Source organism: Vulpes vulpes, chromosome 5, assembly GCF_048418805.1.
Source record: "Vulpes vulpes isolate BD-2025 chromosome 5, VulVul3, whole genome shotgun sequence".
NCBI classification, from domain to species: Eukaryota; Metazoa; Chordata; class Mammalia; order Carnivora; family Canidae; genus Vulpes; species Vulpes vulpes.
Window position 1 is genome coordinate 126,645,627 of NC_132784.1, and position 25,906 is coordinate 126,671,532.

Consider the following 25,906-nt stretch of genomic DNA (forward strand, 5'->3'; position numbering starts at 1 on the left):
TTCTCACCTAAGGATTTAGAGAGTTACCGTTGCATTCTCTCCACCCTGGTTCGCTATAGTGGGCTCACCAAACCTCAATTCCTTTCCCGTGGACAATGTGTGCTAAGGACTCAGCTACAAAATATGATGGAATAATTATTTCCCTGCTACCCTGCCTTCAATACAACTCAAGAAAAAATCAAAATATTCCAGCCACCCTCAGACAGTTTCTCTTCTCACTCCCAGAAGTCCAGTTAGAAGTGGACAGCCAAAAAAAAAAAAAAAAAAGTGGACAGCCAGCCACCTGTTCCTTTCTGGCTCCTTGACAGCTAAGATTATACCCTTGGTGTACTGGCATTTCAGAAACAAATGAAGCTCACCTTTACCATGACTTGTTTTTTAGTGTCTCTGCATTTATATTTAGAAAAGAGGTTCTGACAGGCCTCCAAGAGCAACATTCCTGCGATTTTTGTGGGAGCATGGGGAAGCCACAAGGAGGGAAAATAAGTCATGCATATAATCCACTATTTATTTCCTGGACCTGGTGACATTGCACAGGCACATGTACTAAAAGAGGCAAAGCGAGAGCAAGAATCATAGCTCACCTTCGGTTGCTCACACCTGGTCATTTAGCCAGACTCCTAGTAAGTACATGTTGGCTTCACTTGCAGAGTTCCTAAAAGAAAGGGCAAGTCAAAATTATGAGAGCTAGAAGAGGTGCTCAGTAACAACTAAAGTAAAAATCACTCCCAACCTACAACTTGGTACATTTTTTCTTATTTTCAGTTTATACAAAACATGTTCCTGGGATTTTAAAAAATCTCTAAAGTAAGTACTATATTCATGTAGCATAAAATTCGAAAGGAAGCTTTTGTAACATCTGTCATAGACAAAGGCTTAAAATATCTAATATTTAAAAACCTCTTGGATATTAAGGGAAAAAAGACCAAAAACTTGAGAGAAAAATGAGGAAAAGACATATACAAACAAGGATAGGAACATGTTAAAAGGACACACTGGCCAAATGCAAGTGGCACTTGTGAATGATCACATCTGGGCTAACGTGAGCAACGAAATACACGTCGATAGTAGATTATAATATAGAGAATAAAATAAATATCTATGAACCCAATCTGACCAAATAGTTAAGTAAATAAGCAATTTAAGTGGGGGAGGGAAAGCTCTTTCTAACAGCAGAATTCTGATCCCTAAGTAGAAAAGAAATGACAAAAATATAAATTCCTGGGGCACCTGGGTGGCTCAGTGGCTTAAGTGACCTACTCTTGATTTCAGCTCAGGCCATGGTCTCAGGATCATGAGACTGAGCCCAAGCCCAGCCCAAGCCCAGCCCTGCACTGGACTTTGGGCTCTGCCAGGAGTCTCCTTGAGATTCTATCCCTCTTCGTCTACCCTTTCCTGGTTCACCCCCACTTGCACTTGCTCTACCCCCTTCCGAAATAAATAAATCTTTTTTTTTAAAGGCTATAAATTACTAATCTGCAAACACTACAGTATTTAACCCATAGATAAGAATCACCAATAGGTGCTGAAGTTACTGGGGTAACTGGAGGGTATTACACTGAGTGAAGTAAGTCAGTTGGAGAAGGACAAACATTATATGGTCTCATTCATTCGGGGAATATAAAAAATAGTGAAAGGGAATAAAGGGGAAGGGAGAGAAAATGAGTGGGAAATATCAGTGAGGGTGACAGAACATGAGAGACTCCTAACTCTGGGAAACGAACAAGGGGTAGTGGAAGGGGAAGTGGGGGGGATGGGGTGACTGGGTGATGGGCACTGAGGGGGGCACTTGATGGGATGAGCACTGGGTGATATGCTGTATGTTGGTAAATCGAACTCCAATAAAAAATATACCAAAAAAAGGCAAAAACATTTGCATAGCTTCAAAGTATATCCCCGTGAAATTGGGAAAAGGAATAACTTTTTAATTATGGAAGCTCACTTAACTATGTGATCAGAGTCAAGCTCATGAGACAGTGATATCATGGGGCTCCTGAAACAATGCACTGAGGAGGTCACAGCACTGATTCTGTGATATGCTTGCCAAAAATGCATTCCCTGAATTTCATCAGGACAACACATTAACCAAACGCAAACTGAATACTTTTTGTACAATAACTGGCCATTATTCAGCAAGTCACAAAAAAAATCCAGAAAAATTGAGGAACTATCCTAGATTGGGGAAGAGCAGGACAATGTGAACAGGTGACCCTGGAGTAGAAAAAAGACATTAGTGTGACAACTGGTGAAATCTGAAAAAGATCTCTAAATAGCTAATAGTATTACAGTAAGACTAATTTCCTATATGGTGGTTGTATAAGGTAGTTAACATTTGAAAAGTAAGATACAAATATTTTCTCTTTTTTTTTGCAAATTTTTCTTAGGCCTGAAAATTTTTCAAAATAAAGAGTTAAAAAGTAAAAATAAGTTAACTTTAAAAGGAAGAAAATGGTATATAATGTTCCCATCAACCTAATCTCCAGGAATAAATTTTCTTTCCAACAGATAGCTACTATTATAACAGCTTCTCTTATAGCTTTCCAGAGATATTCCATTTAATAAATACATGGATATTCATTATATGTGTTTATGCATATATTTATTAAGAGATCCTTCTATATATGTCATCTATTTAATAACTTTAATATTATATAGATTATATGTATTACATATATTAATTTAATTACTGACAATCATTTATGATTCTAATATTTTGATATTAGAAACAATACTACAATAAAGGTTTCACTTCCTATATATAGTACCTGTAGAATAAACTTCTAGAAGTGTAATTGCTGGTTCCAAGTGTATAAAGATCTTAATTTTTATTGATATGCCAAAATTGGTCTCCACAGGTGATGTGCTAGTTTATATTCTTGTCGTCAGGGTTGGCAAGCGCCTATAATTTCTGGTTTGTAAACACAGTGTATGAAATGATCTTTGCCAATACGATAGGTAAAAAACATACCTGATTGTAGTTTTATTTATTTATTTATTTATTTACTTATTTATTTATTTAAATAATAAATTTATTTTTTATTGGTGTTCAATTTGCCAACATACACAATAACACCCAGTGCTCATCCCGTCAAGTGCCCCCCTCAGTGCCCATCACCCATTCACCCCCCCCCCCCCCGCCCTCCTCCCCTTCCACCACCCCTAGTTCGTTTCCCAGAGTTAGGAGTCTTCCATGTTCTGTCTCCCTTTCTGATATTTCCTACCCAATTCTTCTCCCTTCCCCTCTATTCCCTTTCACTATTATTTATATTCCCCAAATGAATGAGAACATATAATATTTGTCCTTCTCCGATTGACTTATTTCACTCAGCATAATACCCTCCAGTTCCATCCACGTCGAAGCAAATGGTGGGTATTTGTCATCTCCAATGGCTGAGTAATATTCCATTATATACATAAACCACAGCTTCTTTATCCATTCATCTTTCAATGGACACCGAGGCTCCTTCCACAGTTTGGCTATTGTGGACATTGCTGCTAGAAACATCGGGGTGCAGGTGTCCCGGCGTTTCATTGCATCTGTATCTTTGGGGTAAATCCCCAGCAGTGCAATTGCTGGGTCGTAGGGCAGGTCTATCTTTAACTCTTTGAGGAACCTCCACACAGTTTTCCAGAGTGGCTGCACCAGTTCACATTCCCACCAACAGTGTAAGAGGGTTCCCCCTTCTCCGCATCCTCTCCAACATTTGTGGTTTCCTGCCTTGTTAATTTTCCCCATTCTCACTGGTGTGAGGTGGTATCTCATTGTGGTTTTGATTGGTATTTCCCTGATGGCAAGTGATGCAGAGCATTTTCTCACGTGCATGTTGGCCATGTCTATGTCTTCCTCTGTGAGATTTCTGTTCATGTCTTTTGCCCATTTCATGATTGGATTGTTTGTTTCTTTGGTGTTGAGTTTAATAAGGTCTTTATAGATTTGGAAACTAGCCCTTTATCTGATACGTCATTTGCAAATATCTGCTCCCATTCTGTAGGTTGTCTTTGAGTTTTGTTGACTGTATCCTTTGCCGTGCAAAAGCTTATCTTGATGAAGTCCCAATAGTTCATTTTTGCTTTTGTTTCTTTTGCCTTCGTGGTTGTATCTTGCAAGAAGTTACTGTGGCCAAGTTCAAAAAGGGTGTTGCCTGTGTTCTCCTCTAGGATTTTGATGGAATCTTGTCTCACATTTAGATCTTTCATCCGTTTTGAGTTTATCTTTGTGTATGGTGAAAGAGAGTGGTCTAGTTTCATTCTTCTGCATGTGGATGTCCAATTTTCCCAGCACCATTGATTGAAGAGACTGTCTTTCTTCCACCTGACTGTAGTTTTAATACACATTTCTTTTGCTGTGAATCAAGGTAAGGCTTACTTCACATATGTAAAATTCATTTGTTTTCTGTGAACTGTATATTCTTTTACTTTGCTTATGGAAGGGGGTGACTCATCAGTTTTCTTTTGCATTATTTTCCATGCAAAATAGGTATATTATCCCCATTTAGTAAAAGAATAGAGGCTCAAAGAGTACATTTTCCCAAAGTTAGAATGCTATTTGTATAAATAAGAAACCCCGTTTGCCTGCTTCAACTTGAGCTCTTTCTACAGACTTCTTGTACAGATTAAAGTGAGAAAAGGAAGAAGGAGCCCTTTCTCAATTGTTACCTGAAGCACAACAAATTCCTTATAATTATAGGTGGACCTGTCCCTAGGTGTTAAATTACCTCCCTATTTGCTGATACAGTGACCTCTGGACTTTTACCAACTCAATGATCTCCAATTCTATCTATTTTATGTAAACAAAAGACAAAGAATAAAAATAGAAGAAAGACTTTGGAATAATTCAAATTATTTCTGGAAATTTTGTGCAAATTATTGAATACATTAGAGAACATGGCCAGGTTGGCTTGCAAACTCTTGATTAATGTGTTCCTGTGTCTGGTAATGGAATATCAGAGCATCAGAACCTTTGAGGGTCTTGTGAAAAGTGCACTTCCAGGCTCTACTACATGCCTGTAGAATCCTATGTCTGTGCACAAAGTATTGGCAAGTTCCAAAAGCTCCCCAGGTAATTCCATCTAAAATTAATGAACTGCACTGCCATTCAAACTGTGACCCACAGACCAGCAATTACACCACCTGGGTACTTATTAGAAATATAGAATCTCCGGTTGCCTCCTAATTAGTGGCTCAGAATCTGCATTTTAACATGATCCTTAGGGGAATTCATAGGTACATTAAAGTTTGAGAAGCACTGCCCTAGAATGAAAATGGATAAAGAGCATTAGGCATAGACATTTTATTGAGGTAAAATGAGCATAAACTGCATATATTTAAACTTGACAACTGGAAACTGTGCCATATGTTTTCTCCCAGGCAACTATCACCACAGTCAAGAGAGTAAACTTATCTACCATTCCCCATGATGACCCCTTATAATCTCTCTTTTCTGCCTCTCCCCCAAATTCTTTCATCCCCAGATCACCATGGATCAGCTGTCATTATAAATTGCTTTGCATATTTGAATATTTTATATAGATATGCTGATTGTATCTGGCTTTTTTCACTGAGTATAATCATTTAGAGATTCAGACATATTATGCATATATTAATAGTTCATTCCTTTTTACCACTGAATCATTTCATTGTTGAGCTATATGAAATTTATTTACCCATTTTTCTATTGACAGACATTTTGAGTTGTTTTAGTTTTTGGCTGTTAAAAATAAAGGTGTTGTGAACACTTGCATATAAGTCTTTGTATAAACATATGATTACATTTCCCTTGGGTAAATACCTGAGTAGAATGGCTGGGTCATAAAGTATGCTTAACCTAAGTGTCAAGTTACCTAAGTGACTTTGGAAATGAGTGGAGTATTCAAGACTAAAGGCAAAAAAAACCACAAAAAACCCAAAAAACAAAACAAAACACCCCGCACATATCTGTATACAAGCACTGTATTCTAGTGGGTAAAGATGTTTCTTTGTGTTAATAATTCTGATATTACTGCACATGTATGCTGGAACTAAACAATTAAGTAAATGGGCAGTGGGTGGTAAGAGGCAGGTTTCTCACTGTTGAAGTGAGAATTTACTGATAAGCAAGGGAAGGTGGCCAGAATGATCCTTGTGTCAATGGATTGAAGTTGAAGATATCAGTATGAACTCATGTCTAGTATAATGCAGATACAGTTACAGGTAAGTATATACACATATATGCTCTTGCTCTGTCAGCTGAGAAGGCCTAGAACAATGAGCACTCCTAGACTCCAAATTTTGATCTCTAAAACCCTTCTCCAATAAAAGGAAACAGGGATCCTTAGAGAAATGGCTATTCCTAGGACTGGGTAGGAAATGTAAGAATGAACTTGGAATATCTTGCAGTCCCACAGAACAAGGGAATACTCAAAAACAATCCACCATAATGATGGGGCATATAATAGCACGCTGAAGCAAATTGGAAAATTTTCCAATAGCCAAAGCTGGAGCAATTTGAGCAATGAAATAAACTATAACTGAAAATTAAATGAATATTTAACCGAAAAATTAAAATGAATATTTAGGAGTCCACATGGATATGTGAATGATTGAATAAATAAATAAACTGGGGAGAAGAAATAAATCTCCCTTAAAAGAGTTCCAAATAACATATGTAAATATTTCACCCTCAAGGAGATGGCTCATAACCGTCCACTCCTTAAGTGTGAGCTGTGTGCAGTGACATCCTTCCAAACAGTACAGTAGACGAAAAGTGAAGAAAGAAGTAACTTTACTGTGGATAAACTTGACAAACATTATCTCAGCCTAGTAATCAAGGTCAACATCAACCATGTTAAGGCATGTTAACAGCATGAACCTGTGATATGATATTATGAGAATTATACATTGTGCCTGTGGTGTTCTCCCCCAAACCCACATCCCTAAGATAAGCATGAGAAAAACAGACAAATCTCAATTTATAAAATATCTGACCAATACTTCAAAACTCTTATGATTATCAGAGACAAGGAATGTCTGAGAAACTGCCACAGCCAAGAGGAAACATTAAATGTAAAAAGGTAGCCGAGGTCGGATTGTGGAACAGAATAAGGACATTAGGTAAAAACTAAGAAAATCTAAATGAAGTATGGACTTTAGTTGACTTTAATTAGTAGTAATATATCTAAATTGGTTCGTTCATCATAATAAATGTACCATGCTAATGCAAGATGTTAATTATTGGGAAACAAGGTAGAGTTTCCCCATTCTCACATATGAGAATGTTCTATATCATCTTCTCAACTTTTCTATAAGCCTAAAACTGTTCTAAAAAATAAAGTTCATAAAAAGAAAAAGAAATTGAGAAAAAACCAATAGATTAAAGAGGCACAAGAAACGTAACAACCAAATTACATGGTATGAACCTTGTTTGGAACCTGAGTCAAGCAAACATTTAAACACACTTATGTGAACAAAATCTAAAAAACCCATTTATGGCATTTATGAGATAAGTAGAAATTTGAGCACTAAACTTAATAGTACCAAAGAATTTATTACATTTCTTAAGATGTAGTAATAGAAGTATGGTTATTTTTAAATACAATCTTTATATTTTACAGATAAACACATACTGAGATATCGACAGAAGAAGTATCTCTGGAATTTGCTGCCAAATAACCTAAGGTGAGGGATGGGTAGGAGTATAGGTGAAACAAGGTTGGTCATAAATTGATAGTTTTTGAAGCTGAATGATGGTTTTGTGGAAGTCAAACTATTCTGTCTACTTTTGTAAATGTTTGAAAATGTCCTTTGAAAAAGGATGAGAGAGAGAGAAATTTTTCAGCAACTAGAGTTCCAAGAGAAACACACAGTGCCCTCCAAGGATGTCAAACTTGTATCTTCTTCATTGATCTGCCTATGGTAGGCTTTTCTGATTTTAACCCCTATTAGCCAAGATTGCAGTTGCACAACCATGTCTTGGATGCCCAGTTTTGCCAGAGGAAACAGGGCGGTCTTTGGCAGCATACTTGGAAAGATCTGGAAGCCTCTGTGTGAAATTATGGAATCTCCAGAAACTGATACTTGAGCAATTAAAGGTTACTCTAGAGTTTCCAACATAATGTGGCCTTGCAGCTCCATAGAATCAGGTTCACAAAGTCCATCTTTTTGATGGTGACATAAATCTGTCTCCAGACATACTGTGAACAACATAGGAGGTATACTTTTACTAAAGAAAGAGGGAGAGATAAAGAGAGGAAAAGAAGAAAACAAGGGAGGAGATGATACTTTCTGAATTATTTTTTTGCAAACTAGAGTCAAATGAGTATCAACAAAGTAACCATTAGAAAATGGGTACCTCCAAAGAGTTCAAAGGAATTTTGAAAATTAATAAAGGGTTGAAGTGCAGTACTCACGGAATCACTGAGGTCTTAACAGTACTAAAAACTCTTAAATTTTCTTAAATTCTTTTAAGATTTTATTTATTTATTTGAGAAAGACAGTACGAGAGCACAAGCAAGGGGAGCAGCAGAGGGAGAGGGAGAAGCAGGCTTCCTGCTGAGCAAGGAGCCCAAAGGTGGGGGGGTTCCTATCCCAGGACCCTGAGATCATGACCTGAGCTGAAGGTAGATGTTAACTAACTAATCCACCCAGGCACCCCAAATTTTCTTAAATTCTTTTTTAAAAAAATATTGAGACATAATTTACATACAGTAAAATCCAACCTTTTAATGCATGGTTCTATTTTGACAAATGTATTCAGTAGTATAAGCATCATAGCAATGAAGATATGTAACAGCTCCATCATTTTCCCCAATTCCTCTGTGTTTCTCTCTGATTAGCTCCTTATCTCTACTAGTTACTGTTAACCACTGATCTATTTTGTTTGTTTGTTTGTTTATTTGGTTTTGCCTTTACCAGTACGCCAAAAGGTAAGTAGACTTTTGAGTCTGGTTTTATTCACTTAGCCACAATCTGTTTGGAATTCAGTCATGTTGTGATATGTACCAGGATTTAATTCCTTTTTACAGTAGCGTAGTATACTACAAGTTCATCTATTCACCAGTTGAGGTTCATTTGGGGTATTTCCAGTTTTTGATGATAATGAATAAAACTGCTATAAACTTTTATGAACAGGTTTTTATTTGAACATAAGTTTTTATTTATCTTAGATAAACACCTAAGAATCAGTTTGTTGGGTCTTAGGGTAAGTATATAATTTTGTAAGAAACTGCCAATGTGTTTTCAAAAGTGACTACCATTTTGTGTTCTCAATAGCAATTTACAAGAGATCCAGTTGCTCAGTATTCTCAACTGACATTTGGTATCCTGTTTTTCCCTCCATTCTAACAGGTATACTGTTGTATTTCATTATGGTTTTAATCTGCAGTTCTCTGGTGACTGATGATATTGGACATATTCATGGTTTTTTTCTATATATAAATCTCCTTTGGTAAAGTGTCTGTTCAAACCTTTTGCCTAATTTTTAATTGGATTGTTTATTTACCTTCTGAGAGCTCTTTATGTATTGTGGACATAAGTCCTTTACCAGATGTTTGCTCTGCAAATATTTTCACTCAGATTACGACTTCTCCTTTCACTTTCTTAACAGTGCCTGGATGGTTAATTTTATGTGTCAACTTATTGGCCAATGGATATTAAGATTAAATATTATTTCTGGGTATGTCTGTAAGAACATTTCCAGATGAGATTAACTTCTGAGTTGGTGGATTCAGTAGAATAAATTGCTCTCTGCAATGTGGGTGGGCATCATCCAATCTATTGAGGGCCTAACAGAAGAAAAGGCGGACAAAGGAGGGATTCACCCTTTTTTCTTTCTGTCTAATTGCTTGAGCAGAGGCACTGATCTTCTTCTGCCTTGGTGCTCTTGGCTGTGAGGCCTTCAAGCTGGACTGGAATCTATACCTTCAGCTCTCCTAGTTACCAGGCTTTTGGACTTGGTATTGAATTATACCACTACTAGCTTTTCTAAATCTTCAGATTTCAGAATATAGATGGAACTTCTCAGCCTCCGTAATTGTGTGAGAGCCAACTCCCTATTATCTATCTATCTATCCATCTATCATCTATCTATCTCTTATTGATTGTTTCTCTGAAGAACTTTGAGATACAATGGCTTTTGAATAGAACATTTTAATTTTGATAAAGTTTAGCAATTTAAAAAAAATTTCATGGTTTGTGCTTCTTGTATTCTCTTTAAGACGTTTTTTTTTTTGCCCAACACAGACTCTGAAAGATATTCTTCTGTTTTCTCTTTTAGAAGTTGTATAGTTTTACATTTAGGTCTATGATCCAATTTGAGTTAATTTATGGTGCGAATAAAGGTAGAGTGTCATTTTACTTATTTTTTTACATTTGGATGTCCAATAGTTCCAGCATAATTCACTGAAAAGACTATTGTTCCCCTTTGAATTATCTTGTCACATGTCAGAATCAATTGACTGTATATGTGAAGGCCTATTTCTGGGCCCTCAATTCTGCTCCATTGAATTATACGTCTATTCTTAGGCCCAAGCCACACTGTCCTCATTACTATAGCTTTCCAGTAAGTCTTAAAATCAGTTAGTGTGAGCCTTCTAACTTTGTACTTCTTTTTCAAAATTGTTTGGTTATTCTATAACTATTGATTTTCCATATATACTTTAGGATCAGTTTGTCAAGACACAGAAGAAAGCCTGCTGGGATTTTGACTGAATTGCAATCTATAGCTCAATTTGGGAGAAATACATTTTAACAATATTGGGTCTTTTAATCCATGACCATAGGATCTTTCCGCATTTATTTAGGTTTTTTTTCCTTATCAGTTTTATAGTTACTAACATGTAAGACTTGCATATACACTTGATCCTTGAGCAATGTAGGGGATAGGGGTGCCAACCTCCTACACAGTAAAAAATCCATGTATAACTTTTGAATCCCCCCAAACTTAGCTATTAATAGCCTACTGTTGACTGGAAACCTTAGTAATAATATAAGCAGCCAATTTCCACATGTTTAGTATGCCAAATGTATTAAATACTGTATTCTTATAGTAAACTAGAGAAAAGAAAATGTTAAGAAAATCCTCAGGAAGATAAAATACATTTATAGTAGTTACTTATTGCAAAAGTTCCGCATATAAGTGGACCTGTGCAGCTTAAAACCATGCTGCCCAAGGGCCAATTGTATTTTGCTAAGTTTATTGCAATGCAGTTTATGTTTTCTTGATGCTATTATAAATAATTCTGTTGTACTTAATTCAATTTTCACTTATTCGTCACTCATTTATATACAACTCATTCTTGTACATTACTCTTATATCTTGAGAAACTGTTGTAGGATATGTAAAGGCTGGTTACATGGGGTTGGGTGAATGAGAAGAAGAAGGAATATCTGATGCAAAGGTACTGAGACATGAACAAGATAAGGCAGGCAGGACAGCAACCCTAAAACATTTTGTATTAATCCAAGTGTCAGTAGCAAAGCAGGAGGTGGCAGGAGGTGACAATGAAAAGGGTGAATTATAGAGGGCATTTAAGCTAAGGAGTTAAGAGGTTTGGAGTTCATTCTATAAAGAGTGGGTAAGCCACTGACATGTTTTAAACCATCAAGTTTCATAACAGGTTGTCTTTTAAGAGAGAATGCAATGATAACTATGAAGAGAATAGATTTGCCTGGGGGAGACAGGGGAGTGATGAGAAAGTATGTGAGGCAGGGGGATTGGTTAGGGCGCTGTTAAAATAATTCAGGACATAAGATGATAAGCCAGAAACTAAGAGGACAAGGGCTGTGAAATAGGAGATTGCTGATACATTTGAGATTGAATCTGGTTTTGGTATCTCGGCATTCAGCTGTCAATCTCTCCTTATTGCCCAAGAAGACCCCATCCACAATGCACCATAATGCCAAGTCTCTCTAAGCCTAGACATTTTCATAATTCTCTGTGCTATGCTGTCTGTAATTTACTTTTAAATATTTTAGCATATGCACATATGGTGGGTACATTTGTTCTAATTCAAATCTGAGGGATAGTTAATTATCATTTAAAGAGCCCTAATCAGAAATAAACTTTGCAAGGGGGTTAGCATTTGAGGTCAGCTTTCAATTATATCTGTGTAAATATGCACTGGGGGAGAGGTGGTTAACATCAAGGAATCAGAAATATAGTTTCACTGGTGAAATTTAGACTAGACATCCTCACACTAGCTTGATTTAGGAACAGCAATCTAATGAGTTGGTCGCCTAACTTTCTTTGAAGAACATTCAAGGCCTAGGCTTCCCTTTGGATTTGTATTCCATCACTTAACAAGGGATTCTGATCCAAAAGAAGCCTAGTGGATTCTCCTGCTACTAACATGCTGTTACATCTGTTTTAAGTGAATCTTTCATGCAAAGCACTTGTCAAGTACTTAAAGATTAGAGAGTAAGGAGTGGCTTTAACAAAAAAGGTATGACTATTGTCCTGTCTGCTAAGACAGACTTGCCTGAAAGGCTGAATTCCACCTGCTTTCATCATACACCAACTCCAGCAGTGAGGTTGGAGAAAAGGGTCCTAGGGTTCTCACTCACTTCCTCATTTGGTGTCTGTAATCTAAATCCAATTGCTTTTGATCAGCATTTTGGCAACACTTCCATTCCTTTCAGAAACTTCCAAACTCCCAATGTTGTCCCCACTAAACTCTGCTCACATAGTTTGTTACCCTGGATGGTTATTCCTGGGGCAGAGCTTTCTGGTCCCCTCAGTCCCCAGGCAATCCCCTCTCCAACTTGTGTCTTATCTCCTCAGGGCACCTTGTGCTCTCCAAATATTACAGCTGTCAGTGTAGCTGCTTTCGGTTCTCAGATTATTCCATATGTGATCTCCCTAACTGGGAGACAAACTCTTAGAGGATAAGGATCCCCTGTCCCTTCCTCCTTTTCATATTTATATACTTTGGTTAGGCACTACCTTTGGCACTGGTGAACAAGGCAAACAGCTTCTGGCCTAAGACAACATTTGGTTTAGTCAGTGAGACAAACAAGAAAATGGGTAATTTCGAGAGACCATGATAAGGGCTAGGAATTCACTTATTAACTTATTCATTTGCTTGCTCTGCTCATTTCACAAATGTAAATTGAGCTAATCCAACATTGACCACTGGAGAACACTGCTCAAGAAAGAGCCTGACTTCATTGACTCATAGTCTATGAAAGAGGAGGTACCAGACAGGATTGCTAAAGGTGGGTCAACTAACCCACACTCAGAAGGGGAGAAGGAAGTTGAATCCAGAAGGAAAGGCAATTCTAAGGTAAGGCTGATAACCACTGGCTAGTTGGTGCTGAGTGGTGCTTTAAATTGCTGGGAATCATCTGCTCCCTTTTCCCACCACAAATCTCTAATCCAGATTTTCTTCCTGGAGAAAAATAAAATCAAGAAATACTACACAATATTTGCACATGTGTCATGTGTGCACTGCGGTGCATCTCAATTTAGACCAAGCTAAATTTCTCCCAAGAAGCAACTCCTGAGGTGGAAATCCCCAGAGAATCAACCAGCTTGTGGAAGGGGAAATCCACATTTTCCCTTCAATAGCTGGGTGTTGTTTTTCTCCTGGACCCTGCTAAGAAGCCCTAAATTAAATTTGTATTTAACTCACAGGGATCTCTTTCTTTTTGAAGTAAATAATAGCCTACTTGATGAAATAGGTTTCTCAATGGGAACAAATACAGCAAAATGTAGTAAAACCAGTGGATTCACCCCTTAATTCTTTATCTCTATTTCAGAGCTAAATGGCACCAGGCTCCCTCACTGAACAAAGCCTGCATTTAGGCCACAGTTCTGGAGCTCTGCTTGGCCAAGCTTCTTCTCTGTGTCACAAGGTCTAGGGTGTTCCCAGCTACCCCAATTCCCTCCTCCATAAGAACTCCACTGCGTGAGGATGAATCAGCAGAATTCTGTCAGCGTTTGAGGTGGAAGGGACCTCCCATGGTCCCTCTGTATTATGGTTGAGGAAGTGTGAACTCATTTTTTCCAGTTGGCAGACTCTCCAGTTTGCCCAAAAATTGCCTTTCTGTGGTGTGCAAAAGCTCAGTCCCAACATGACTTGATCTGAGTGTTAAAAAAAAAAATTCAACTGAGTAAATTTGAAGACCTAATTGGCTTTATTGAATGATCCATAAATTGGGCAGCATCCTATAGAAAGGAAAAGTTTTTAAAGGCAGAAAGGAGGCAGGAAGGATTTATTGGAGTGCATGGTTTCAGGCATCTTCCTGAGGGGGTTGAAAAGAGTGTATTTGGTCAATTTCCTGTCTAATGCTAACCAGATAATTCTGGATTAATTGGTTAAAGATTACATTCCTGGAGAGGCCGAACCTGCAATTTGCTTTGTAAAGCTTAGCATAAGTAACTCCATTTGGGGCCTGTAGTCTCTTTTTAAACAACTCCCCCTCTTGACTAGATTCTCGGCTAAACTGAAAGATATGAAAAAATTTAAGGCATTAATAGCACTCCCTGAACAGATGTTCTCAGTATTTTTAAAAAATATTTTGTGTGGTACACACAGGTCATCACTTTTTGCTATTATTATTTTGTTTTGTTTTCCTTAATCCCTGTGATATTCACAGGTCATGACTTCAGGTTCACATTTTTTTAGGTTGATCATTCTTTTCATTCCTTTTCTGATGTTCCAGTCTTAGGGAGATCATTTGCTTGGTGGTTAGTAACTGTGAACATGTATTGAAAACCTTTGAGAGAATACAACGTCCTAAGGAGACTACCGTGATTATTATAAGTAGAATAATTTCCAATGTTTGCACTACCCTTTGGAGACATGGTCCACATTACCCAAAACAATCAAAATCAAATAAGTAAAAAAGAGATCACCCTGAAGGAGTCACCTTTTTAAACCAAATGGCTTGCTCAGTAATCTCATGTAACTGAGTTTCAACTTCTGCACAAGTGTTAAACCAGGTGCAGTAAGTGGTGTTAACCACACCACAGACATTTCCTTGCTCAGCTAAGAGATAACTAAGGACTGCTATTGCCAACAACTTTGGCCAGAGTCTATGAATTTTTGTTGGGCAGCTATTGTTTTAGCAATGGATTCCCAACACTTTCAAGAGTTAGAAAAGGAAAGGTCCTGGATGGTGACATAGAAAGACCATGAACTTACATTCTTCACAGACATATCAAATCTATAGCTATTTCTAGAGCCATTCTTCCTGAAGAACTGAGGGCTGACTGAACAGCATCTGTACAACAAAAGAATAGAGATCACATAAAGAATGGCAAAAGAGACAGAGACACAGTAACAAACACCACACTCAGGTCTCTTACCCCATGTGGCAAACTGCAGTGGGCACGGATAGACCTGAGGGACTGTGAGCAGATTCCTCTGCTCTGAGACACAGAAAAATTGCCACGGGTTAAAATATCAACTAGAATATGAATAAAACTGTGCCAAACAGCAGGGAGCTCTCTCTGGGTTGGAGGGGCTGGCAAGCATCCTGGTTTATGGTCCCCCTCTATCTTGAAAGTGAAGATAAGATGAGGGTCCTGGCATCCTAGCCAGTCTACCATCTGAGCAAACCCCAGGCCCTTAGCCCACATCAATCCCATTGATCCCATCCCAGTGGCCCCAGAGCAGCACACACCAAGACACCTATGATCAGCCCCTACTACAGCTCTAGCCTTCTTGCTGAAGTGACACAGGCAGAAAGAGCCCTGAAACACTCCAGGCCTGTACCACTTTGACTCTATACAACTTGTTAGGATACTTTACTTTTGGCTCCAGATGACTTGTCAGATGACTTGTCAGATGACCCCATGAACAGAGCATCCCAGGATTCCCCAGGCCCATGACCACCTTGGCTCTTTGGGCACCCCTGCATGGAGTGCCCCAGGACACCCTGGCTTATGCCCACCTCAGCTTCAGGTGTCCTACCAAAGTGCCCTCTGCACAGACAGCCCCCGTACTACTCCCAGCCCATGCTGGCCACAGCTCCAGTTAGCCAGTCAAAATCACCAGGCATACACAGTCTATACAGGGGACAGATGAATATGATCCAAATGAAAGAACAAGACAAAGCCTCAGAAAAAGAATGAAATAAAATGGAATTAAGTAATGTACCTGATATAGAGATCAAAGTAATGGTCATAACGATGCAACTGGACTAGAGAAAGGAGTGGAAGAACTCAGTGAGAATTTCAACAAAGAGATAGAAAACATAAAAAAGAATCAATTAGAGTTGCAGAATACAATACCGAAATGAAAAATACACTAGAGGGAATCAACAATAGATTAGAGAATGCAGAAAAACAGATCAGTGATCTGGAAGATAGGAAAATGGAATGCTAAACAGCAAAAATAAAGATGAATTTAAAAATGCGGATAGGCTAAGATTTATCTTGGACAACATCAAGCAAACATTTGAATGATAGGGCTTCCAGGCGGAAAAGAGAGAAAGGAGTAGAGAATTTATTTTAAGAAATAATAGTTGAAATGTCCTAAACTGGGGAAAGAAGCAGACATCTAGGTTTAGAAAGTACAGAGAGTTCCACATAAGATGAACTAAAGGAAGGCCATACTACAACACAATATAATTAAAATGTCACAGATTAAAGATAAACAGAACATTTTAACACAAGCAAGACAAAGGAACTACTTATGTACAACCCCATAAGGCTATTAGCTTATTTTCAGGAGAAACATTACAGGCCAGAAGGGAGTGTCATCATGCATTCAAAGTGCTGAAAGAAAAAGAAAAACCTACATTGAGGAATACTCTATCTGGCAAGTTTATCAATCAGAATAGAAGGAAAGGTAAAGTGTTACCTAGACAAACAAAACATAAAGCAGTTTGTCACCACTAAACCAGTCTTACAAGCAATGTTAAAGGGACTTCTTTAAGTGGAAAAGAAAATAATTAGAAGTGAGAAAATTATAAAAGGAAAAAAAATCACGAATAAAAGCAAACATACAGTAAAGGCAGTAGAGCAATCACTTATGAAGCAACTTAGAAGGTTAAAAGACAAAAATAATTAAAAAATTGTATCTAAAAATTTACTTAAGAGAACTCATACAATAAAATGATCTAAAATATGACAACATATAATGAAGTGTGGAGGGGGTAAAAATGAAGTTCTTTTAGAATGTGTTTAAATCTAAGTGACCATTGGGATGTCTGGGTGGCTCAGCGGTTGAGCATCTGCCTTTGGCTCAGGGTGTGATCCTGGAGTCCCAGGATCAAGTCCCACATCAGGCTTCCTGCATGGAGCCTGCTTCTTCCTCTGCCTATGTCTCGATCTCTCTCTGTGTGTCTGTCATGAATAAGTAAATAAAATCTTTAAAAAAACAATTTAAGTGACCATTAACTTAATATAGGCTGCTATTAATTTAGTATGTTATAAATGAACCTCATGGTAAGCACAAATCAAAAACCTATATTACATATACAAAAAATAAAGAGAAAGAAAATCAAGTATAACACTAAAGAAAGTCACAAGGAAAAAGAACAAGAAGAGAAGAAAGGTACAGAGAACTATGAAAAATAACCAGAAAACAATTAGCAAAATGGCAATATTACTATCAATGATTACTTTAAATGTAAATGGTCTGAATGCTCCAATCAAAAGACTTAGGGTAACAGAATGGATATAAAAACCAGACCCATCTTTATGTTGCCTATAAGAAACTCACTTTAGACCTAAAGACACACACAGATAGTGAAGAGATAGAAAAATATATTCCATGCAAACAGAAAAATATATTCCATGCAAATAGAACAAAAAAATATATTCCATGCAAATAGAACAGAAAGCCAGAGAAGCAATACTTACATCAAACAAAGTAGACAAAGATAACAAGTGACAAAAAAGGGCATTACATAATGATAAATGGATCAATCCAACAAGAAGATATAATAATTGTAACTGTATGTCCAACATCAAAGCACCCAAATGCATTAGCAAATATTAGCAGACATACAGAAATTAAAAATACAATAATAATAGACTTTAATACCCTACTTACATCAATGGATAGATTATCCAGTCAGAACATCAACAAGGAAACAGTGGCTTTAAATGGCATATTAGACTGGATGGATTTAACAGATATATATACATTCCACCCAAAAAAAACAGAATACACATTATTTTCAAGGGCACACAGAACATTCTCCAGTATCAATCACATGTTAGGTCACAAAACAAATCTCAATACATTTAAGAATACTGAAATAAAATTAAGTATCTTTACCAACAACAATGGTATGAAACTAGAAATCAATTACAAGAAAAAACTGGAAGAAACACAAACATGTGGAGGCCAAACAGCATGCAACTAAACAACTAATGGTCAATGAAGAAATTAAAGAGGAAAAAAAATACATGGAGATAAAAGAAAATAGAACACAATGACCTAAAATCTTTGGGACACAACAAAAACAGTTCTAAGAGGGAAATTTATAGTGATACAGGCCTACCTCAAGAAATAAGAAAAACTCAAATAATCTAAACTTACACTTAAAAGAACTAGAAGAACAAACCCCAAAGTTAATAGGAAAAAAAGGAAATAATAAAGATGAGAGTGGAAATAAGTAAAATAGACACTAAAAAAAAAAAATAGAAAAGATCAACAAAATCGGGCAGCCCCGGTGGCGCAGCGGTTTAGCGCCGCCTGCAGCCCGGGGCGTGATCCTGGAGACCCTGGATCGAGTCCCACGTCAGGCTCTCGCTTGGAGCCTGCTTCTCCCTCTGCTTGTGTCTCTGCCTCTCTCTCTCATTCTGTGTGTGTCTCTATGAATAAATAAATAAAATCTTAAAAAAAAAAAAAGATCAACAAAATCAAGAGCTGGCTTTTTAAAAGATAAACAAAATGAGTACGCCTTTGGCTAGACTTACCAAGAAAAAGAGAGGACACAAATAAAACCAGAAATGAAAGAGAAGTCACAACCAACACCACATAAACACAAAGGATTTTAAGAGAATATTAGGAAAAATTATAAACCAAAAAAGCAGACAATCTAGAAGAAGGGATAAATTCCTAGAAACATACAATCTTCCATAACTGAATCAGGAGGAAATAGAAAATTTGAAAAGACTGATTACTAGTAACAAAATTGGATCAGCAATCAAAAAACTCCCAACAGGGATGCCTGGGTGGCTCAGTGGTTGAACCTTTGCCTTTGGCTCAGGTCATGATCCCAGGGTCCTGGGATTGAGTCCTGCATCAGGCTCCCTGCAGGGAGCCTGTTTCTCCCTCTGCCTATGTCTCTGCCTCTCTCTCTGTTTATCTCTCATGAATAAATAAAATCTTTAAAAAAAAAAAACTCCCAACAAACAAAAGTCTAGGACCAGATGGACTCACAGATAAACTCTACCAAAAAAAGAGTTAATACCTTTTTTCCTTCAAACAATTCCAAAAAATAGAAGAGAAAGTTTCCAAACACATTCTACAAGGCTACCATCATCTTGATACCAAAACCAGACAGAAACATTACAAAAAAAGAGAACAGGCCAAAAGATGAACATAATTGCAAAAATGCTCAACAAAATATTAGCAAACTGTGTCTAACAATACATTGAAAGAGTCATTCATCATCATCAAATAGAATTTATCCTGGGTTGTAAAGATGGATCAGTGTTTGCAAATCAATCAATATGATATACCATGTTAACAAAATGAAGGCTAAATGGAAGGCTCATTTTATCATCTCAGTAGATGCAGGAAAAGCATTTGACAAAACTCAACATTTTTTCATGACAACAATTCTCAAAAAAAGTGAGTTTAGAGAGAACATACTACAAAATAATAAAGGCGATATATAACAAAATCACGGCTAACATCATACACAATGATGAAAAACTGAAAGCTCTTCCTATAAGGTTAGAAACAACAAAGACTTCCGTGCTCACCACTTCTATTCAACATAGCACTGGAAATCCTAGCCTCAGCAATCAGACAAGATAAAGATATTGGAGGCAACCATATTGGTAAAGAAGAAGTTAAACTGTCACTTTTAGCAGATGACATACTATACCTGAAAACCCTAAAGATTCCACCAAAAAATATTAGAATGAAAAATGAATAAATTCAGTAAAGTTGCATGTTCTAAAATCAATATACAAAACTTTGTTATATTTATATTTTTATTTTTTTATACACTATTAATGAAGTAGCAGAAAGAGGAATTAAGAAAAACAATCCCACTTACAATTGCAGTAAAAAATAATAAAATTCCTAGGAATGGACTTAACCAAGAAAGGTGAAAGATATATTTTGTAAACAATAAAAGAATTATGAAAAAAATTGAAGATGACACAGATGGAAAGAGATACATGCTCATCTGAATTGAAAGACTATTGATCTGGGTTGAAAGAATATTGATAAAATGTCATACTATCCAAAGCAATCTACAGATTGAATGTAATTCTTATCAAAATACCTATAGCATTTTTCACAGAACTAGAACAAATAATCCTACCATTTGTATGAAACCACAGAAGACCCTGAATACACTAAACAATCTTGAGAAAGAAGAAAAAAGCCTGGAGGTAACACAATCCCAGATTTCAAGCTATACCACAAAGCTGTAATAATCAAAACGGCATGGTACCGGCACAAAAATAGACACATAGATCAGTGGAACATGATAGAGAGTCCAGAAATAAACCCACAATTATTTGGTCAATTAACTTATGACAAAGAAGGCAAGAATACATAACAGGGAAAAGACAGTCTCTTTAATAAATGGTGTTAGAAAAACTGGACAGCAACATGCAAAAGAATGAAACTAGACCACTTTTTAATACCATACACAAAATAAACTTAAAGTGGATTCAAGACCTAAATCTGAGACCCGAAGCCATAAAACTGCCAACAAGAAAACACAGGCAGTAATCTCTTGGCTATCAGTATTAGCAATATTTTTTCTGGATCTATATCCTCAGGCCTGGGAAACAAAAGCAAATTAAACTTTTGGGACCATATCAAAATAAAAAGTTTTTGCCCAATGAAAGAAACCACCAACAAAATAAAATGGCAATATACTGAATGGGAGAATATATTTGCAAATTATATATTCCATAAGGAGTTAGTTTTCAAAATATATGAAGAACTTACTCAGTAGCAAAAAAAAAAAAAGAAATATAGCAGAGGACTCTAATAGACATTTTTCCAAAGAAGACATACAGAGACATACAGATAGCCAATAGACATATGATCAGATGTTGAACATCCCTAATTATCAAGAAAATAGAAATCAAACCCACAATTAGGTATCACCTTACACTAATCAGAATGGCTAGAATCAAAAAGAGAAGAAATAACAAATATTGGTGAGGATATGGAGGAAAGGGAACCCTTGTGCATTGTCGGTAGGAATGTAAATTAGCACAGGCACTATAGAAAACAGTATAGAGGATCTTCAAAAAATTAAAAATAAAAATACCATCTCACCCACTAGTTCCACTACTGGGCATTTACCCAAAGAAAACAAAATACTAAATTGAAACGATATATGCTCCCTTATGTTTATTGCAGCATTATTTACAACAGCCAAGGTATGGAAGCAACCTAGTGTCCATCTATAGATAAACATATAAAGGATGAGTGGATGAAGATATATATAAACACAATGTGGTATATATAAACACAATGGAATATTACTAGCCCTAAAAAATGGAAATCTTGCCATTTGCAACATGGATGGACCTAGAGGGTATTATTCTAAGTGGAATAAGTCTAGCTGAGAAAGATAAATACCGTATGATTTCACTTCTATGTGGAATATAAAAAACAAAACAGGGCACTTGGGTGGCTCAGTCGGTTAAACATCTGCCTTCAGTTCAGGTCATGATATCAGGGTCCTGGGGTTGAGCCTGCTCAGTGGAAAGCCTGCTTCTCTGCCTCTGCCTGCCACTCCCCCTGCTTGAGCTTTGTCTCTTTCTCTCTGTCAAATAAAGAAAAATCTTTTTAAAAAATGGTAAAACAAACCAAAAAAAGCAGAAATCGACTCATAAATACAGAGAATAAATTGGTGGTTGCTAAAAGATAGAGGCATGGGGGAGGGATGGGCAAAATGGGTAATCATAAGTGGGGCATACAGCCCTCCAGTAGGGAATACATAAGTCACAGGGATGAAAGGTACAACATAGGGAATATAGTCACTCGTGTCGTAGTCTTGTTTGTGATGACAGATGGTAGCAGATTTCTGGTATAGAGTTGCCCAGTCACTGTATTTATTACATACTGCTTTGTCCTTCGAAAACCAAATTCTAATTTTGTACCAGCTTGCTTTTGATATTGAAACTCATTTGCTTAATTAATTCTAATTTTAGCCAGCTTGACCACACGTTAAAATTTCTTTCCCAAGATTCCTTTTCCACAAACTCTTTCTACAAATTTCTTTTTGACAATCAGATTTTTGTCCTTTGTTTTTCTTTGTATTCTGAAATAACCAGGCTCAGTTTAGAACAAAATTACTTTCTTTTACCTTGATGAAAATGCATTTCCATTTCTCATACTTTCTTTTACCAAAAACATGTCCTACTTTTATTGCATACAGTGATGTTTCCCATATTTCTAGTAGTTTTAATGACATGCATTGGAATTTTTAACACTTAGAAACCTTTAATTTCTAATGAAAACTAAGAAGTAAGTAATTCTGAACCATCTTTTCTGTGGCTTGGCAAATTTATAAGTACATTTTATAACTTATTAAAAATATATGCTTTCTCACAGTAAAAATTTTAGTGTGGCACAAAACATGTTTTACTAATAGACCAAATATCTTAATTCTTCTGTAAAAGGAAGACAAAGTGGATAAATCTATGTTCAGTCATTAATATTTTAGTGATTTTTTGTTTTGAAATGACCCAGGGGAACACCTTGGGTGATTCAGTGATTGAGCATCTACCTTTGGCTCAGGTCGTGATCCCAGAGTCCTGGGATCCAGTCTTGCATCGGGCTCCCCACATGGAGCCTGCTTCTCCCTCTGTGTCTCTGCCTCTGTCTGTGTGTGTCTCTTATGAATAAATAAATAAAATCTTAAAAAAAAAAAGAAATGACCCATATATGTAATGATTGTCCAGCATTTAATTTAGCAAAACTTTAAATTTATTTATTTGGAAAATATCCTACCCATCACTCATTTCATTCCCTGAACAAAGAGGGACAGACAGATGTAAAATTCTATATCTATATATCAATGGCATGAGATCAGTAAGAGGAGGCTTAGCACAGAATGCTAAGTCCAGACAGGCAGGAAGAGCACAGGTCCACCTAAAAGAATCAGGTAAGGCACATACCACTAGATGTGCGCTGGACACAGGCGGGGAAGAGCATTCTAGGTAGAGGGAACAGTATATGCAAACTCAGATGCGTGTGAAAAAAGGCATATTTGGCAGACAACAAAAATGTCTATACTGAATTAGTGTGTGTGTGTGTGTGTGTGTGTGTGTGTGTGTGTGTATAAGGCTGCTTGAAGGCCAGTTTGGAAGGGTGGCCTCCTGTGCTATGCACCTTGGAGTTTGCATTTGACCCCACACCAGTGAGGTAGGCTTTTAAGTAGGAGAATGGGTTAGAAGGGGAAGAAATTGGAGGCAGGAAAACTAGGTACAATCAGCTGTAGAAGCCCCAGAAATTACAGAAGACACCAAGCCCAGCCAAAATGGGCAGTGAATCAACAATGACATGACTTATGGACACTACAAAGGAAGACTCACTATAAATAATCCAATTGATTAACAAGGACAGAAGACTAAAATTTCCTGAGTGCCCGGAGTCATTTTTGGTGTTTCTGTGAGAAATCTTTGCCATGGAGAAAGCAAACAAACTGTGTTCAGAAAGGTTGTTAGGAAGTGGGCAGAGGGTTTTGTGTTTTGTTTTCTTTTAAAGGAGTAGTAAAATGCTCCTTTAAAAGGCTTTAAAAACCACTGGGTTTTTGTTTTTTTGTTTTATCAAGTTTGGATTCCCATCATAGAGGTCTATCACACAGGGACAGATAAGGTGGGGGCAAGATATTTCTTTATTTCACTTCAGTTGAAGAAATTTCTTTATTGCTTTTGGACGATTTTTTTTTTCTCCTGCAATTAATCTGCCACCTTGTGGCCTAATTGAGAAATTTCACATCCCATAGACCGGAGAGAGGATTGATGAAGTAGGAATCAATATTCTTTGATTAAAACAAGCATCAACACAGTACTGACTGTCACAAATAATAAATCAGTAGAAGGACATCTTCCTCTAACTATATAATAACCCTCTTAACTTCCATGCAAAAGACATTTTGTAATTTTCCAAGAATTCATGGAATAATAAAGTAGTGCTTAAATCATAAACACCTTTTACATTTGTATGCTTTTGACTCCATAAAAGGAAAACTAGAGTATGGTCCTTGTATTTTAATGGGAAGAGAAATTGCCCTAAAAGTTATAGAGTCACATAAGGCTAATTTCAATTCATAAAATATCCTTTAAAAATAATGAGGTGAATTTACAAACATAGATGAAACCTGGATACTGAACACATCCACTAGACTAGAATAAACAGTAAACACAAACAGATAAATGGAATCTCTTTTCTCTAGTCAAGTCATGAGGCCAGTACATAATGATCTTGAGAGACAGAGTCAGCTACTTCTATGTGAGATGGATTGTCCTTGAATTAGATCCTGCACAAAACAAAAATAAGCATCGACTATATCCTGCTTTTGTGTACACTTTTATTTTTTTAGTTGCTGGATAATAGGGTGGCCGGGAGAGGAGTCCCAGAGAAAGGATGTGTGGGAGCACTGGAGAGCCAGGCTAGGGACGCCTGGGTGGCTCAGTGGTTGAGCATCTGCCTTTGGCTCAGGGTATGATCCTGGTCCCGGGATCGAGTCCCACATCGGGCTCCCTGTGAGGAGCCTGCCTCTCCCTCTATGTCTCTGCCTTTCTCTCTGTGTCTTTCATGAATAAATAAATAAATAAATAAATAAATAAATAAATAAATAAAATCTTAAAAAAAAAAAAAAAGAGAGAGAGAGAGTGAGCCAGGCTAGTGCAGACTTCAGCCTTGCCCTTAGTTCAACCTATTTTCAACCTCAGAAATGCTGCCTACAGACAGACATCTTCTTTTAAAATTGAGATGTATTTGACACATAACATTAGGAGCTCAGTTCTTATCAGCTAGTGAGAGAGCTACTGATGCAGTGTTGAGGCAGCAGTGGGAGCCACCCTTCCGACTGGCCCACTGCTGTCTCAATACTGAAGCCAAATGTCAGAGCCCAGTTCTTATCAGCTGGTGGGAGAGCTAGAATTAATTTTGCTACCTGAACATCTAACTTATCCAGCACACTCCCATTCCTGGAGAGCTACATTTTTCCCTTCTCCCCATATTCTCCCAGTTGATGTTCCTGGGTATCATTCCAGTACCTGTCAGAATTAAAATTGTCAATATACCATCCCACTTTACTGGGACTCCCTTCTCCCCAGAGCTGAATTGTGACATCTTGTCACCGGCTGCTAACTAAGAACCTGGTGAAGCTTGACAGATTTCACCATTGGCTCACCACATTGGGCACCTCTGGTATCAATCCTAGCATGGAAAGAGTTAAGGTTCCAGAATCCTCTAGGACAATGGGTTTTGCATTGCTAGCACTTCCTGTTGGGGCCATCCCATGCCTGGGTAATGTTTTGAAGACTGACTGCCTCCCCTTTCCCACTGGCCCACTGCTGCCTCAACACTGAAGCCAAATGTAAGCTCAAAATCATGCTACTCTGCTGGTGGGAGGGTAAAGCCTGAGCACTCCTCAGGAGGTTCAGATGTTTTGAGACATCTGTGGGAAGGCCCTTGAAGAACACACACCGGTCCTTCATGAACTCAATACTTGGAGTCGCAATAAAGTCTTCTGAAAGAAAGAAAGAAATCAGGGCACAAAAGATATAAGCTTTGAAGGTAATGTAACTGGAAAGGAG

General features: G+C 37.3%; 1 long non-coding RNA gene across 1 annotated transcript in view; it reads right to left on the reverse strand.

The window, feature by feature from the left end:
- LOC140599106 (uncharacterized) overlaps nucleotides 1-25,906 on the reverse strand; it is a 172,008-nt gene that overhangs the window by 6,184 nt on the left and 139,918 nt on the right. Inside the window, exon 2 of the long non-coding RNA XR_012001844.1 lies at nucleotides 585-655. This is a non-coding gene — a long non-coding RNA (uncharacterized lncRNA). The remainder of the gene's footprint in view (nucleotides 1-584; nucleotides 656-25,906) is intronic.